General features: G+C 41.7%; 1 protein-coding gene across 3 annotated transcripts in view; it reads right to left on the reverse strand.

Moving 5' to 3' along the window:
* Positions 1-15819, reverse strand: part of PDE4C (phosphodiesterase 4C) — a 368145-nt gene that overhangs the window by 194130 nt on the left and 158196 nt on the right. The window lies entirely within an intron of this gene.

Here is a 15819-nt window from a genome sequence, read left to right on the forward strand (position 1 = left end):
ATGCATCTTCTCCTCCGCTTCCGGGTATGGGCTGCGGGACTGGGCGTTCCTATTTTGATTGACAGTCTTCCGAGAGGCTTCCGACGAGCGCATCCATCGCTGTCACGATTTTCCGAAAGAAGCCGAACGTCGGTGCGCAGGCACAGTCTAGAGCCGCACCGACGTTCGGCTTCTTTCGGCTACTAGTGACGCGATGGATGCGACCGTCGGAAGCCTCTCGGAAGACTGTCAATCAAGAAGGAACGCCCGCTCCAGAAGACCCATACCCGGAAGCGACGGAGAAGATGCATCTCGAAAACGGTAAGTACGGCTCATATTTTAAAACAACTAGCCAATTCCCCTAGACAAAACGAGCATCCATCTAAGGGGAAAAGAGAAAAAAAAACTTCATTGGGTGAACTCCCGCTTTAACTCTTTGCATAAACTTAATGTAATTTTCAATAAAAACCCACTGAAGAAGCAGACTTTGTAAACGATTGATATTTGTGTCATTCTCAAAACTTTTGGCCACGGCTGTAAATTATATTTCTCATACACAACCATTCAGTGCCCCAACTCTACTGTTAATTCAGTTTATACCCAGAGCTTCAAGTACTTTGTAATACAAGATGCACTGGCTTTTTCCTAATTTGAAAGACCTGTTCATGATGCTCTTATAACAGAGTCCTAAATTTAGGCTGCCCAGCTTTGAAGAAGATGCTGGAGACTACTATACACAGTCTCTCCATACATATACTGTATGTACTGTATTTATTGCATTGAATACTTAGCTGAAGGTCAGAGTCACATGCTAAGTTCTGTGACGCAGTCTGGGTGTGTGCTATCCATACACACAGTGCAGTGTTAAAATGAGCGATTCCTTGATGTCTTCTTGTTTACTTTCAACAATGAACTACTTCCACAGCTTAAGTACAAGTTTCCTCCACTTGATTTGTGGTTGGTAATACGTTCGGCACTAGACCTTGGATATCCTATGCACTGCAGTCTAAGAAAACCCAGAAATTCCAATTTTTTGCAAGTCTTATTTACAGTTCTAAAAATAATTTACATTTAAAATGGTTTAGATAAATTAAAATTGTAAGTGCCATTTTTTTTTTTTTAATTTGGATACATTAGAAAAGATTGAAACCTATGACTAATTTTAATGTCACCGGGACAGGAATTGTGGAGAAAACATCAGGTAGCAGCCGTTACAGTGAAAATGGTCTAAAGAGCGATTTCTACTTACTTTAACCCTTTTTCTGCCAGAGCTGTTTTTGCATATTTTTGTATATGTTCAATTGCACATTTTAAGCCTGGTAGTTGTAATTTTTTATGTCAAACAATATTAGTGCAGCCATTAAGCAAACCCATATTTTCAAAGAAGAGCTTGTGATGAGTAAATATATACCAAACATGTTTAAGCTTTAAAATTGTGCATGCCCAAGAAGCGGCAACTAACTTTGGTACCCAAAATTGTCCATAGGCAACACTTTACAAGCCTTTACTGGTCATTCAGAGGTAACTGTGAATGATGGTCCTAGAACTATTGCTATTATTCTGGCATGCATGGCACTACCTAAAATGTGTTTCTGTACATGCAGTATGTGCATGTACTTTGGGGCTTTAAAGTAGAACTATGAGCAAATCTTTTTTTCTATTTTGGATAGAGCAAGGGAGGGTTATAACCCCTGTCAGTTTTTTTCCGCCATCTGTGTCCCAATACTGAGATTACCCTTCACTCCCTGTCCCATAGCCAAACAGGAAGTGAAAGCAAATCCCTGCAAATTAATTCTTTGGGGACCCACATGTCACCAGAACTAGTGACCCATTGGAAGATTTCCCCCCTTTTACTTTTTAGGGGACAACCCAAAATCTGGGTTTTTCTTTTACGTTTCATCATAACGGGTAAACATGAGAAAAACAAAGGGGGAAACTCCCTAACATGGGCAGAGACAGCAATAATAACTGACAGGAATTCGAATCCCTCTCCATTCTATCCAAAACTAAAAAACAAGTTTTGGCTTTAGTTATACTTTAACTTCTTTTGGGCATTGGTCAGTGCATGGATTGACCTTTATCATATTTTCACCACTGCAGCCTGTGGTCCATTAGCTAGAGCTGTGGTTCTCAACCCTTCTAGTGCCGTGACCCCTTGATAAAATTTCCCAAGTTGTGGGAACCCCTAACAGTAAAAAAAAAAATCATAGCATGGGTTATCAGCACTCAAGGCAAGACAAGTAATTTGCGCCCCCAAACCCACGGACATATTTCGCTCCCTGAATCCCTTCCACTCGTACAGTATTAAAACCCCTTAAGGTACATTTTAGGATGTACAACTCTTTCTTTGTTCTCCTTTCTTTCCCTTTTATCCCTGTCTATATAAAAATTCATTTATTTTTGTTTCCCCCATCCCTCCAGCCGTCTTTCTTGTTCTTTCTCTCCCTTTTTCTTAGTTCCTCCCCCTCTTTTCCTCTTCCTTCCATGTATTCTCTATTTTTATTCCTTCTCTTGCTCCTTGGTGGGGGGTTGGGATGAGTGGCAGTGCTGGCGGGGAATTGGGATGAGTAGCATTGTTGGGGGGAGTTCTGATCAGCCAACTTAGGCGCTCTTGATCAAGGTCATCTGCGGATCTGAGAACTGTAGTGGGGACTTTTAATGGCAACTATAATCACAGGTAGTGTTACTCACAGTGTCATGACTTTGTGGTGTCTCGTAGCAGTGACACCTATGCCGAAATCAGGAGACAGTGTCTCCTCCAGCCCCTCCCACTTCACATTCCTCACCAATCAGCTGAGCTCTAGTCTCTGGCCCCCAAGCCATGCAGTGAACTAAATGGGCGGCTGCGAAGAGGCTAAGGGGGCAGCCGCAGGCTCCAGGAACAGCCCAGCTGGGCATCCACAGGCTTCAGGGACAGCTCTGTTGGCCGGCCACAAAATGGCTGGGAGAGCGGTGTGGGCTTCAGGAACAGCCAAGGATTCAGGGACCCCTGGCAAATCATCATTCGACCCCCGAGGGGGTCTCGACCCCCAGGTTGAGAACCACTGAGCTAGAGCATCGTAAACAAAGCAGCACCTCTCTGCTCTGCTTAATGTGAAGTTTGGCCCACTTTCCTCCCCTCCGTTCTTGTGATCTGCACTGCTGATACAAAAAATGTAATGTATGGCAGGCATTCTTTGGTTTCCATTTGTCTCCTGCATCTAAGGAAAGGATTTGTAAGGGAGAATTTCTGGACCTCTTTTTCCTCCCACCCTCCTTAAAGGATTTTCATATGCCTGACAAACGATCTAAGGGCAGATTCAGAGTTGATATGAGGAGAGAAGTTCCTTGGTCCTTCTATAATTGGTTGTAGCCCTTTTAGGTCTATGCCTCAATCATGGGAGATGCATTTCCACACAAATGCTCAGGCATGTTCAAACATGTCAATATTATTTTTAGAAGCTTATTGGAATTATGGTATATTTGCATGGCCCAACTATGACAAAGCTTTTTATCAGATCTTTCAGTTCGCCCTGCCTTGTGGTTGAGGTGTAAAGGATCTGACTTTGGCTGTGGTACAACTTTTAAAGGAAGCATCAAGCTAATCCAAAGCCCTTAGCATCTTGTCACTCTTTGTCACAATGGAGTCTTTTTTTGCTTACAATGACTCCCAATGCTGTTACCCTAATAGCTGCAAATACAAACATGAACACACCTTTTTTCATCAGTTCTCACTCAGCTGCCAGATGTTTCAAAAAAATCTCTCTCTACTCACGCCTTGTTATCAAAAGATTTGTTTTTAAAAGGTTTGGATGTAAGTGAACTAGGACCCAGCATGCTTGTGGGTATGTTGCTTCTGGGTTGGTTTGATAAGAGTGGTATCCCTGCCTACAGTGTTGATAGGTACCCTTGGGATGAAAAATGTGCCTTCTGTTAATAAGTTTACATTTATCATTCAAAATAAAATTGATAAGAAAATGTATTGCTGGTTCTTTTGATGTTTCCTCATTTTTACATTTCCATCTGTCCCCTATGGGTTTAGTACCTAATCACAGGCTGGTTCTTTTAGATTTATCTTCTATCAGGTTTTTTTCTGATGGTCAATATTTAAATGAAAAGGTGGATTTACCTTTGGCTTATGTTTCTTACTCCTCTTTTGATGAGGCCCTTTCCCTCATGTTGGTTCTGCTTCTTTGATCACTAAGGCTGATATTCAGTTGACTTTTGCCAGTTATTCTGTCTTGTCTTAACTCCCTGGGTTGCCATTTTGGAGGACATTTTTATTTTCTATAGATCATTACTGTACCTATTGGCTACCTATTTGATATTATGTAGACGCCTTCTACTCCTTTTTACAACACAGAAATGCTCTTTTCATTACCCCTTTGGATTCTGCCGTTTACTCTGTTCTGCTAGATGTTTTTTTTCCCTTGCCCAATCTTTTGGCATTCCTTTGGCCAATTAAAAAACTGCCCTGCCCTCTAAATCTTTTGTTTTTCTTGGTATTGAGATTGACTTTAGCTATGCAGGTTAGACTACCACAAGAAAGTCTTCAGCGTTCCATGTTTTATATCAGAATTTACATTTAAGAGACAAAAAACATAATTTTTAGAGATGTCTAATCCTTGTAGGGTTTTGTAGCTACAATTATTCTGGTAGCTGGAGCTTTTTCTTGACACCTGTCTTTAGCAACAAGGTCTTTAAAAATAAAAATGTCCACAATTTTTGTTTGTCTTTTCCTATCAAGGATTGTCTGTTTGTAGATAATATTGCCTTAGGCCTCTTTACAGATGTGGCATGTTCAATGAGTTTGATGCCTTTTGGGACAGCCATTGGTGTGTTGCTTAGGCTGGTTTCACACTGAGGCGTGCAGCCGCTGGGACGGTATAGCCGCGCTATTTGTAGCGCGACTATACCGTCGTATTTACCGCGATATTCGGGCGCTAGCGGTGAGGTTTTAACCCCCACTAGCGGCCGAAAAAGGGTTAATACCGCCCGCGTTGCAGGCGGTATTACCGCAGTATTACCGCGCTTTCCCATTGATTTCAATGGGAAGGCGCGGTATAGGAGCGGTGAACACACCGCTCCTATACCGCGGTTAAGGTGCGGCTAGCAGGACTTTTGGTGCGCTCCTGCTAGCACACCGCTTCAATGTGAAAGCCTTCGGGCTTTCACATTGAACACTACAGGGCATGATTTTTCATGCGGTATAGCAGCGCTATTTTTAGCGCTGTACCGCATGAAAAACGCCCCAGTGTGCAAGGGGCCTTAATAGCATGACTCTTGGAAATTGGAGGTTGTTTTAAAGCATATGTTTTAAAGCACTTTTTTTTTTTTTGGAATGGTTTCCTGGATTAATTGCTTTATGCCCCATACACGATCGGACCTTTGTCCGACCAAATTCATCGGAGGAAAAGAGAACATGTTCTCTATGTAAACTCTGATGCAATTCATTGGAATTTCCAATGGGGCATACACACAGTTGGACTCCGTCCGACTTTTTCCATCGGAAATTCCGATCATGTGTATAGGGTATTAGTCATCTGGGGAGATCAGTTTGGAAATGATAAAATCCTTTTACATACGGACAATAGGGACATTTATTTCACTATAAACTTGCCTCTAAATATGAGATGGTTGTTAAAATGTTACTTCAGCTAGTTTTTTATTGTATGCAGCAAAATATTTGGTTATTCTCCCTTTGACATTTGGTTTTATTTCCTCCTGGTTTAAGTGTTATCCCTTTTCCTTTTCCTATGGTTTGGCTTACCCTTTGTTCAGGTGCTTATAAAGCTTTGTCTTTTCTTTTCCATTTACAGCAACTGGGTTTGAGTGTTTGAGTCTCCTCTATACCTACATGCCCTCAGGGATTTCATTATTTCACAAAGTTCTTGATGCAACTTTCTTTTTTTGTCATTGTTTTAAATAAGAGTATTAAGAAGTGGTTTTCTTCAGTAGATCCAAGAAAGCCAGCCTATCATTTCTGATTAGTTCACTAGATTGGTTCCTCTTCTTTTGGTTATGGTTTTTTACCTTTGGTTTGTTGTTCTTCTTATGAGTCCCTTTTATCGCAATTGGATTTTATTGTTTCTACAGAGTGTTTAGGATAGACAATCTCATTTCTCATAATGAATTAGCTGTCAGCCAAATCAAGATCACCAGCATTTTTCTATCACAAAATTCATTGAAAGACCTCAGGCCCCAGATTCCTTTCTGTCTCTTCCCCTCTCACTGCTTTTCAGTTTCAGCAAATCTTTTCTAAGACTCTTACTGCTTTAGGCCTTTCTCAGTTTCGCATTTCATCTCACTCCATTAGAATGGTTGCTATGACTGAGGCGATCATTTCTGACCTCTCAGCAGAATTTATTCTGCGGGCCGCCCCTTTCTCTAATTATTTTTCCTGTGTTCTCTGCTAGGTGACAAAAAAAATGGTTTGGATATTTGGCCATTCTTTTAATGTTTGTCCTGAAATGGTGAGCTACCATTCGCAAGGGTAAAGGTTTGGGTAAAATCAAAACTTCAGACCTACATTCTGACAAAAAAGGATCAGCTCTACTGCAGGATTCTTTTCCCGCATGCTATGCCTTTTTTCTCAGATTATCAAGAGAATTATATAGTTACCTTTGGATAATTGGATTACCTAAATAAGGTCAGCAAATGGATAAATATGTTCAACATTACAATACAAATAACAGATTATACCCAAAAAAGTTGCAGCACCTTTTGATACGGTAGCGATGTGGTATTGCATACTGTTCAGCATTCAAAAATCTTCAAATAAAAATGACAAGAGCAAAATTATATTATTTGAAAACTGACATTGTCCTTTTGTGTGTACTGGAATCAATTATGCCTAAAGGACTGAGACAACTGTTCAGCTACAAGTGTGTTAGGAAAACTCATGTAAACCTACTACAACGTAACAACGTAGGCTCAGAGATAGGGAAGACATTTTTACAAATGTAAGTTTGAGTAAGTAAGTTTGAGCATTTTAATTATGTAAGAAATATTATACAATGCAAAGTTAGATTATAAATATTAGCTTAGAAACCTTTTAGCACAGATTCCAAGAAAGCAGTACTCCCCCCCGTCCCGATTTTGTACATGACTCGTATTTGTAAAATTATTCTTTTCAGGATACTGTATCCTTCTAGGGAAATGACGTATACGTCCTAGGATGTTTTCTGGTTTTCCTGTGCTGGGCTCTTAGTTTAACCCTCTTCTACATCTGTGCTGGCTTTCTCTCTACTTAGATATATGGAAGCTGCTGTTTCTGACCTCTGCTTATAAAAATGAAAGCTTGCCGACTCTGATGCTGAAACTACAGGTTCTATAATTTCATTGACCTGGAACAAGAATGTAGATCATTTGTTCTGACATTTCTGATTGGATGCTTGTACCAAGTTAGTGATCCAAAGTAATGGATAGACATGTGCAGACTGAAATATTTCGTTTCGTTATTTCGTTTTCATCCAGAAAATAAATTTATTTTGTTACTCCCGAAAATCGCTTTGATTGATTTCGTTTTCGTTGGGAACGTTTTTCGTCCGAAAATCAGACGATTTTCGATGCTTTGTCGAATTTTCGTTGTTTAATTCCTACCTATTCAGTGAATAGGTAGGAATTAAACGACGAAAAGTCGGAAGCCAGAGACAGCATTTTCAGAAAGAGTACAGGCATGTGTATAGCACTATGTCTCTTAGTACAGAATTACTTTAAATTTGTCATCTTTAAGTATTGCTTATGTAATAGCATATTGCACAGACAGGACAAAGGTCAGTAATAATCAGCTTACAGCAGTTAGATCAGTATAATATGAATTCTGGTAGCTATGGGATTATGCACATTGCAGTTTCTGCTCGTGTGCATCACGATTGTAACTGAAGCTTGTAGGTATTTGTGCAAGAGACTCAGTGATACTTTGAACCCGTGTGAACTATGTTTATGTCTCCTGCGTTCCAAGCACAGAATGCTGTAGGGACAATGTACACAAGATCTTCATATAGAGGGCTTAATGATGTAACACATACTTTGCACATAGCTATCATGCCATTTGCTACCATTTAATAATCAAAGGGAAAGACATCGGGCATCAATACAAAAATGTTTTGTCTGCATGGTATTAAATTCTACAAATAATACAAACTTATGCCTATAGAAAATGTATACCGAGTGCTGCATTGTTAAATACAGAGGGGGCACCTGATCCAGGTATTTGGAGGAGCTGCAACAGCGCCAGCAGAGGCTATTTGCCTGCAAAGAAGGTACGATTTGGTACTATTATACAACACCTGTGTTATAGAACATGTATTGGTAGAATGCCAGTACAGGTTTGCTGTAATGCCTGGTAATTTTCCCTTTTGATATAAACTACTAATTATAAAAAAAAAAAAAAAAAACAAGTTGGAAAAGGGAAAAACTAGGTGTTAATGTTGTGTCAGTTTTAACCAGGTCCATTTTGACGTTTAAATTAATATTGACCACCAAATCCTACATAATGAACGGGTTACCACACATTACCGCAGTGCACTAGTCATAATTGAGCATCTTTTTTCTAATGAACACTCAAGCACCTTACAAATGGGAAAGGCTACATTGGAGTCCGCCTGCTCAGCATGGACTCTGGCCTCTGATCCCCGTTGAAGAGGCGAATGGCTGGTCCGTGTCCGCTCTGCTTATGCAGAGTAGACACAACCCGATTTCCTCTATGGGCGGTTAGATGTATATGGACCACCTGTTCAATTACACCCAACTGCCATCCGTTCCGATCTGCCAGACGGATAGGGAACAGATCCCTATCCGTCTGTTTTTATCAAATAGGATCGGATTGGATGCCGGCAGGTGTCAACGGGCACATATCCATTGACACCCACTGCTCCATCGAAGAGACAGGGGGATCCCATTGGGTCCCCCTGAAAAACGTTTTTAGGCAGACCCGATCAGTCCGCTAGTGCACTAGTTGCTTTTTTATTTCTGCTTCAAGATCGAAAGGGATAAATACAACTGTTGGTGTTCAAATTCTCCCCAAAATGTTGATTGTAAATCCAGTGCTTAAGAGCTCACACACACTAGCTTAAAAAAAATGCTGTTTCTAGAGGAGTTTTGTGTTTTGCCTGTAAAAGCAGCTGTTATCCTATGTGTCCATGCACGATACGACATTTAGAGACATATTTTAAGCTCAGCGTTTAGAGGCAGAAAAAAACTCTTTTGATTTGTCAGAAAAATAAATAAACGCTCCTAATCACCTTAAAGCTCACCTAAACGCATGTACAAAAATGCTCTATATGAGAGTTTTTTATGCCAAAAGAACTGGTGTTTTTTTTAAGCCCAGTGTGCATGGACCCTAAAGTGAAACAGTAATACAACTACCACAGGTTGTACATAGTTTCCGTTTATGTAATACACAGAAGGAATCTAAGTGCAGGATTTCCTTTTCAGTGGTAAACACTAAGGTCAAATTCACAGATGAGCTTTTTGAAATGCGTTTACAAAACGCTTCAGTAGGAAAAGAAGCCTCCCCATTTTATTGCTGCCGGTGACCCTATTGCATATTTTTCTCCACTTCCTGTCAGGTGAAACAGTTGTCCTCATGACAGTAAATGAAGGGAAATCTCCCTAATGGTGCCCTGGATAACAGGTTGCTCATTGGAACACTCCCCGTACACTAGTTATCCACCAGAGTACCAGACAGTGGTTAAACAAGTGGTACAATTTTTCTTCAGCCAGCTTCCAGCTTTTCAAGTTACTGTGAACTGGGTGAGTGGTATTAAGAATGTGCCCCTAATGTGGGTCCTGGATCTGCTGCTTCTCTGGGAAGCTGAGGACCACAGTAAATGTGTCAGGATGGATAACAGAAGCAGATCAGGAACATCCATTGCTAAACAATGAACTCATAAGCGTTCAGCTCTGAGCATTTCTCATTCAGAGCTGTCCAACTCCCAGATTACAAGCAGATACAATTATCTGCTAAACAGGATATGTCACCTGCCCATTCTATCACATTTGGGACTTGTTAGCTCCTGTGTGATGGCAATAAAGTTAAATGAAATTATATAAAAAAAAAAATATATAATAAAATAAATACAATAAAAAGTAAAAGCAACCCACTTCTATGCAATCTGTCACACAGGTATTAGGCTGGCCATGCGTGGTGCAAGGTTCTTTGGTGCAACCACAAGTTGCACCCAAGAAATTCACATGATTTTCCCATCAACACAGACAATGCTGACAGGGGAATCAGCAGTTGCCTTCTCCCAGCGGGGAGGGAGGGCGGTGGTTTGGTAGGGGAAACTGTCCCAGCCAGGAAAAGACAGTGATTATTGCTAGCGACTATAGCAGCCACTATCGATATTCGTAAGTGAATCCGGCAGTCTGGTTGTACCCAAGTTGATTGATCGATCAACTTGTTACATTCAGCCTGCCCATTAAAGGTCCGAATCTCGGCCGGCTCAGCAGGAACCGGCCAAGATAAAAAACCATGTATGGCTGGCCTTAGTGAAAATGTTGGAGTGAGAGCAATGAATTTATGGTCATAGTTCACAGTTAAAGCGTTTGTACAGGAAATATTTTTTTTTCATTTAAAATAACAAACATGTCATACTTACCTCCACTGTGCAGTTCGTTTTGCACAGAGTGGCCCCGATCCACGTCTTCTGGGGTCCCTCGGCGGCTGTCTCGGTCCTTCCCGCAATTAGTAACCACAGTCATGCGAGAGCTCGCATGGTGGTCACTAACTGCTGGCACGCTCCCGTGATACAGCGAGCGGCCATAGCCACTCACTGTATCACTCGGCCCCGCCCCTCAGCGCGCTGCATCACTGGATGTGATTGACAGCAGCGCCAGCCAATGGCTGCGCTGCTCTCAATCCCATCTGCTCTAGCCAATCAGCGGCCAGGCTGAGCGGCAAAGAGGATCTCGGGACCGCGCAGGACTTTTTTTTTTTAATTTATAACTCCTATAACTAGTAACTGATGACCTGTAAAAAGCTTTGTCTACGGACAATTTTAGTTACTGTCGTTTTTCATTTCATGAATGTGCACATCTTTAGGGCTTGACATGTTTGCTATCTATTTATACAACCCCATCTCTTAAGCCCCTTTTCACACTGGTTCGGGAGGTGCGGTGGCGGTATAGTGACGCTATTTTTGCAGTACTTAGTGGCAAAACCCTTGTTGGCAATCACAGAGGTCAGCCGTTTCTTGTAGTTGGTCACCAGGTTTGCACACATCTCAGGAGGGATTTTGCCCCACTACTCTTTGCAGATCCTCTCCAAGTCATTAAAGGGGTTGCATTCTATGCATTAAGGTGAAAAACCTTTCGTGCTACAGCACCTCCCCAGACCCCCCCCCCCTTTTTTTTACCTGAGCCCGATCATTTCAGCAACGGGGACTAGCACAGCAGCTCTAGCCGCTGTGTCGGGTCCTCATTGGATAGATTGATAGCAGCAGGAGCCATTGGCTCCCACTGCTGTCAATCAAATTCAGTGACACGGGTGACGCAGTATTTCAGTCCTTCAGTGTGCTACCAATTATTTTCTTGGTGACTATGGTCCCAGCTGTCTTGAGATCACTGACAAGATTCTCCCGTGTAGTTCTGAGCTGATTCCTCACCATTCTCATGATCATTGAGGTAAGATCATGCATGGAGCCCCAGACCGAGGGAGATTAACTATTATTTTGTGTGTTCTTCCATTTGCGGATAATCGCACCAACTGTTGTCACCCATCTGCTTGGCGATGGTCTTGTAACCAATTCCAGCCATGTGTAGGTCTACAATCTTGTCCTTGACATCCTTGGACAGCCCTTTGGTCTTGTCCATGGTGGAGAGATGGGAATCTGATTGATTGCTTCTGTGGACAGGTGTCTTTTATACAGGTAACCAGCTGAGATTACGAGCACTCCTTTTAAGAGAGTGCTCTTAATCTCAGTTCCTTACCTGTATAGAAGACACCTGGGAGCCAAAAATACTTATTTCCCTCATTAAAATGCAAATCAATTTGTAACTTTTTTGAAATGCGTTTTTTCTGGATTTCTTTGTTTCTCACTGTTAAAATAAACCTACCATTAAAATTATAGACTGATCCTTTCTTTGTCAGTGGGCAAACTTACAAAAATCAGCAGGGGATCAAATAATTGTTTCTCTCACTTGTATATGTTATTAAAAAAGGGTATTATATTGTGTGTGTGTGTGTGTGCGCGCATTACAATCCATTCTGTGGTAGTTCTTTACTGAAAATATACATTTGATAAAGATTTTTGCAAATATCGTACGACATAGGCAACTGCCTACAGGGCTTCTGCTTTCAGAAAATATATAATTTGGAGGTTTAAATAATTATGTAGCATAAAATGCATTTTTTTTAAACGTGTGTTGTAAAGTGGTTAATAACCACTGGGTTCTTAAAGCGGGAGTTCACCCATAAATGCTGTTTTTACCCTTAGATGGATGCTCATTTAGTCTAGGGGAATCGGCTAGTTGTTTTAAAATCCGAGCAGTACTTACCGTTGTAGAGAGCGATCTTCTCCGCAACTTCCGGGTATGGGTCTTCAGGACTGGGCGTTCCTTCTTGATTGACAGTCTTCCGACAGGCTTCCGACGGTCGCATCCATCGCGTCACGAGTAGCCGAAAGAAGCCGAACGTCGGTGCGGCTCTATACTGCGCTTGCGCACTGACGTTCAGCCACTTTCGGAAAATCGTGACGCGATGGATGCGACCGTCGGAAGCCTTTCGGAAGCCTGTTGGAAGACTGTCAATCAAGAAGGAACGCCCAGTCCCGCAGCCCATACCCGGAAGTGGCGGAGAAGATCGCTCTCTACAACGGTAAGTAATGCTCGGATTTTAAAACAACTAGCCGATTCCCCTAGACTAAATGAGCATCCATCTAAGGGTAAAAACAGCATATTACCGGTGAACCTCCACTTTAAATCGGTTGGGTGGGTCCTGAATGCTGCAGAGAGTGGCACCACTGCTCATTGCAGTAATCTCCAGGTCGGCTAAATAATTGGCTTCGGGGAGGATGGTCTTCACTCCCTGGATAACAGGAAGTGAGTTGAATGATGGCCAGGTAGCTACAGTATCTCACAAAAGTGAGTACACCTTACATTTGTGTAAATATTTTATTATACCTTTTCATGTGACAACACTGAAGAAATTACACGTTACTACAATGTAAAGTAGTGAGTGTACAGCTTGTATAACAGTGTCAATTTGCTGTCCCCTCAAAATAACTCAACACCCAGCCATTAATGTCTAAACCATTGGCAACAAAAGCGAGTACACCCCTAGGTGAAAATTTTAATTTTAGCCATTTTCCCTCCCCTGTGTCATGGTATTAGTTAGTGTTACGATGTCTCAGGTGTTAAATTGGTGTTATTGCTCTCACTCTCTTATACTTATGAGATACTGTCACTGGAAGTTCAACATGGCACCTCATAGCAAAGAAGGATTTGAAAAAAAAAAAAGAATTGTTGCTCTACATAAAGATGGCCTAGGCTATAAGAAGATTCTCAAGACCTGAGCTGCAGCACGGTGGCCAAAACCATACAGCATGTGCTCAGCGTCATATCCAGAGGCTGTCTTTGGGAAACAAATCTTGCAGGGGACAGCACTGAAGATAAGATGAGTATTGCAGCGATAGCTGCTTTTTTCCATATGTATCTAGTCTAGGGAATATATTTTTATATTTCTAATGAAGCAGGAGGGTTTAAGGAGGGAGGAGGAAGGAAGTACAAGACCCAGCTGTGCTGTCTGGTAGAGATGTCTGCATCCTGGGCTAATCAGTGTTGCAAATCATTTGGCAGGTAAAGTAGTTCACATACAAATTTCATGGGTACATTTAGCTGTTTACCTGGAGCTCTTAACAATACATGAATTTGGCACATTATAGAGCTCAAATGTGTGCATTTATCACTAATGTTTAGCTTAATTAGCTTATCATGGGGAAAAGGCATGTTATGTTTCATTACAAACAAGGCCTAAATACAGCGTTAAACATAAATTACAGCTGATTTGTAATGTCTGAAGCAGCACTAAATCTCTCTACAATATTTTATGCATATAATCATCATTTCATTGTAAGTGGAGAGCAGCTGGCTAACTACTATTCGCTCTAACACAGCCAGATGATTTTTTGCGCTAGCATTAACCTGAAATGACCCATTGTGGTCACGGGTCCCAGCCATTAACCTATTAAACATGTAGGAATTGCAAAATGGGCCGCTAACACATATATGTATATTGTGTATTTCTCCTTTATTAAGGAGAAGCTCCTGACCAAGTACAGATTTCTAGTTGAAAGGCTGACGGGTAAATCATAGTTGGACAAGAGATTTCTGGGATCCATATTTTGGGATCCATCGACTGTCCCATGTGCAGTACCTTGAACAGCTCATGATCAAAGTAAAATAGCAGTTGAGTCCCTAAACTGAATTTTACAGGGACCCATTCAAATATATTTCCTACTTTTCTGAAAGAGCGTAGCATGATCATGTACTATTAATACCCCTAGGCCAGGGGTGTCAAACTCAATTTTATTGTGGGACGCATCAGCATTATGATTGCCCTCAAAAGGGGCAGTTGTATCTGTAAGATTAGATGTCCAGCGCACCCCCTTCCCATATATTAGATGTCAAGAGCCACCCCACCATCAGAAGTTGAGTCCCCCACTCTCCCTCACATCTCAGTGCACCCCCTTTTCCTTATGCTGCTGCTGGGAAGAAGCTGGATGCATTGCTTGAAAGCAGAAAGTAGGAGTAGGACCAGAGGAGGGCTGGAGCTCTCCTGCAGCTGCAAGAGGGGTGCGAGGGCCACATGAAATGGCCTGGAGGGCCGGATTCGGCCCACGGGCCTTGTGTCTGACACCTGTGCCCTAGGCTATACTGACAGTTAATTGTATCAACGTATCAACTCACACGACCGAGGAACTCGTCGGAAAAGACACATCGTTTTCCTTGACGAGTTCCTTGTTAGGCTTGTCGAGGAACTCGACAAGCTTGCTTTGCGTACACACGGTCATGACAAAATCTTCTTGTTCTCAAACGCGTGACGTACAACACATACAATGGCAGGGGAAGTTCGATTCCACTGGCACAACCCTTGGGGCTGCTTTTGCTAATCTCATGTTACTGCGTGTTAAGTAAAAGTTTGGTCGGAGACGATTTTCCCTTTTTAAGTCTGTTACAGCGTGACAAATGTGTTATCTCCATTAATGCTACTTTTACTCCTGTCTCATACTTTATTCTGAGCATGCGCAGGTTTCTTAGCATACACACGCTCGAGTTTCTCATCGAAAACCAGCCCGACGAGGAACACGACAAGGAAATTGAGACTGCCGTCGAGGAAAAAGAGAACTTGTTCTCTTTTTTCCTCGTTGAGTTCCTCAACGGTTTCCTCGATGAAAAACATACACACGACCGATTTCCTCGGCAAAAAGTCTCTCCCACCAAGTTTCTTGATGGATTCTGTCGAGTTTCTCGGTCGTGTGTACGAGGCCTTATAGTGGTTGTAAAGGCTCAAGTTTTTTTTTACCTTAATGATTTCTATGCATGCAGCAAACTTTATATCTTGCAGTACACCAGTCCTTATAAGTGGTGTCTGTATTAGTTTTCTAAACTTTTATTTAGAGTTTTCTTCTTCTTTTTCTTAATTAGGAGGGTGCATGTGATCAGCACAAGGCCAATCAGCACTGTCCAGACAGAGGGTCAGGGGTCCTGCAGCCTCATAGGACAGTCACAGTAGAATGAAAACTCCTCCTACAAGCTTTAACCAGACACTTATAGAAGTTACAAGACTGCTCTAACTGCTGATGAGAAAATGTATTTAGCAGTTTATATTTACTAAAATGATGTCCATGTTCTGTGTAC

This window comes from Rana temporaria, chromosome 1 (assembly GCF_905171775.1).
Source record: "Rana temporaria chromosome 1, aRanTem1.1, whole genome shotgun sequence".
NCBI lineage: Eukaryota > Metazoa > Chordata > Amphibia > Anura > Ranidae > Rana > Rana temporaria.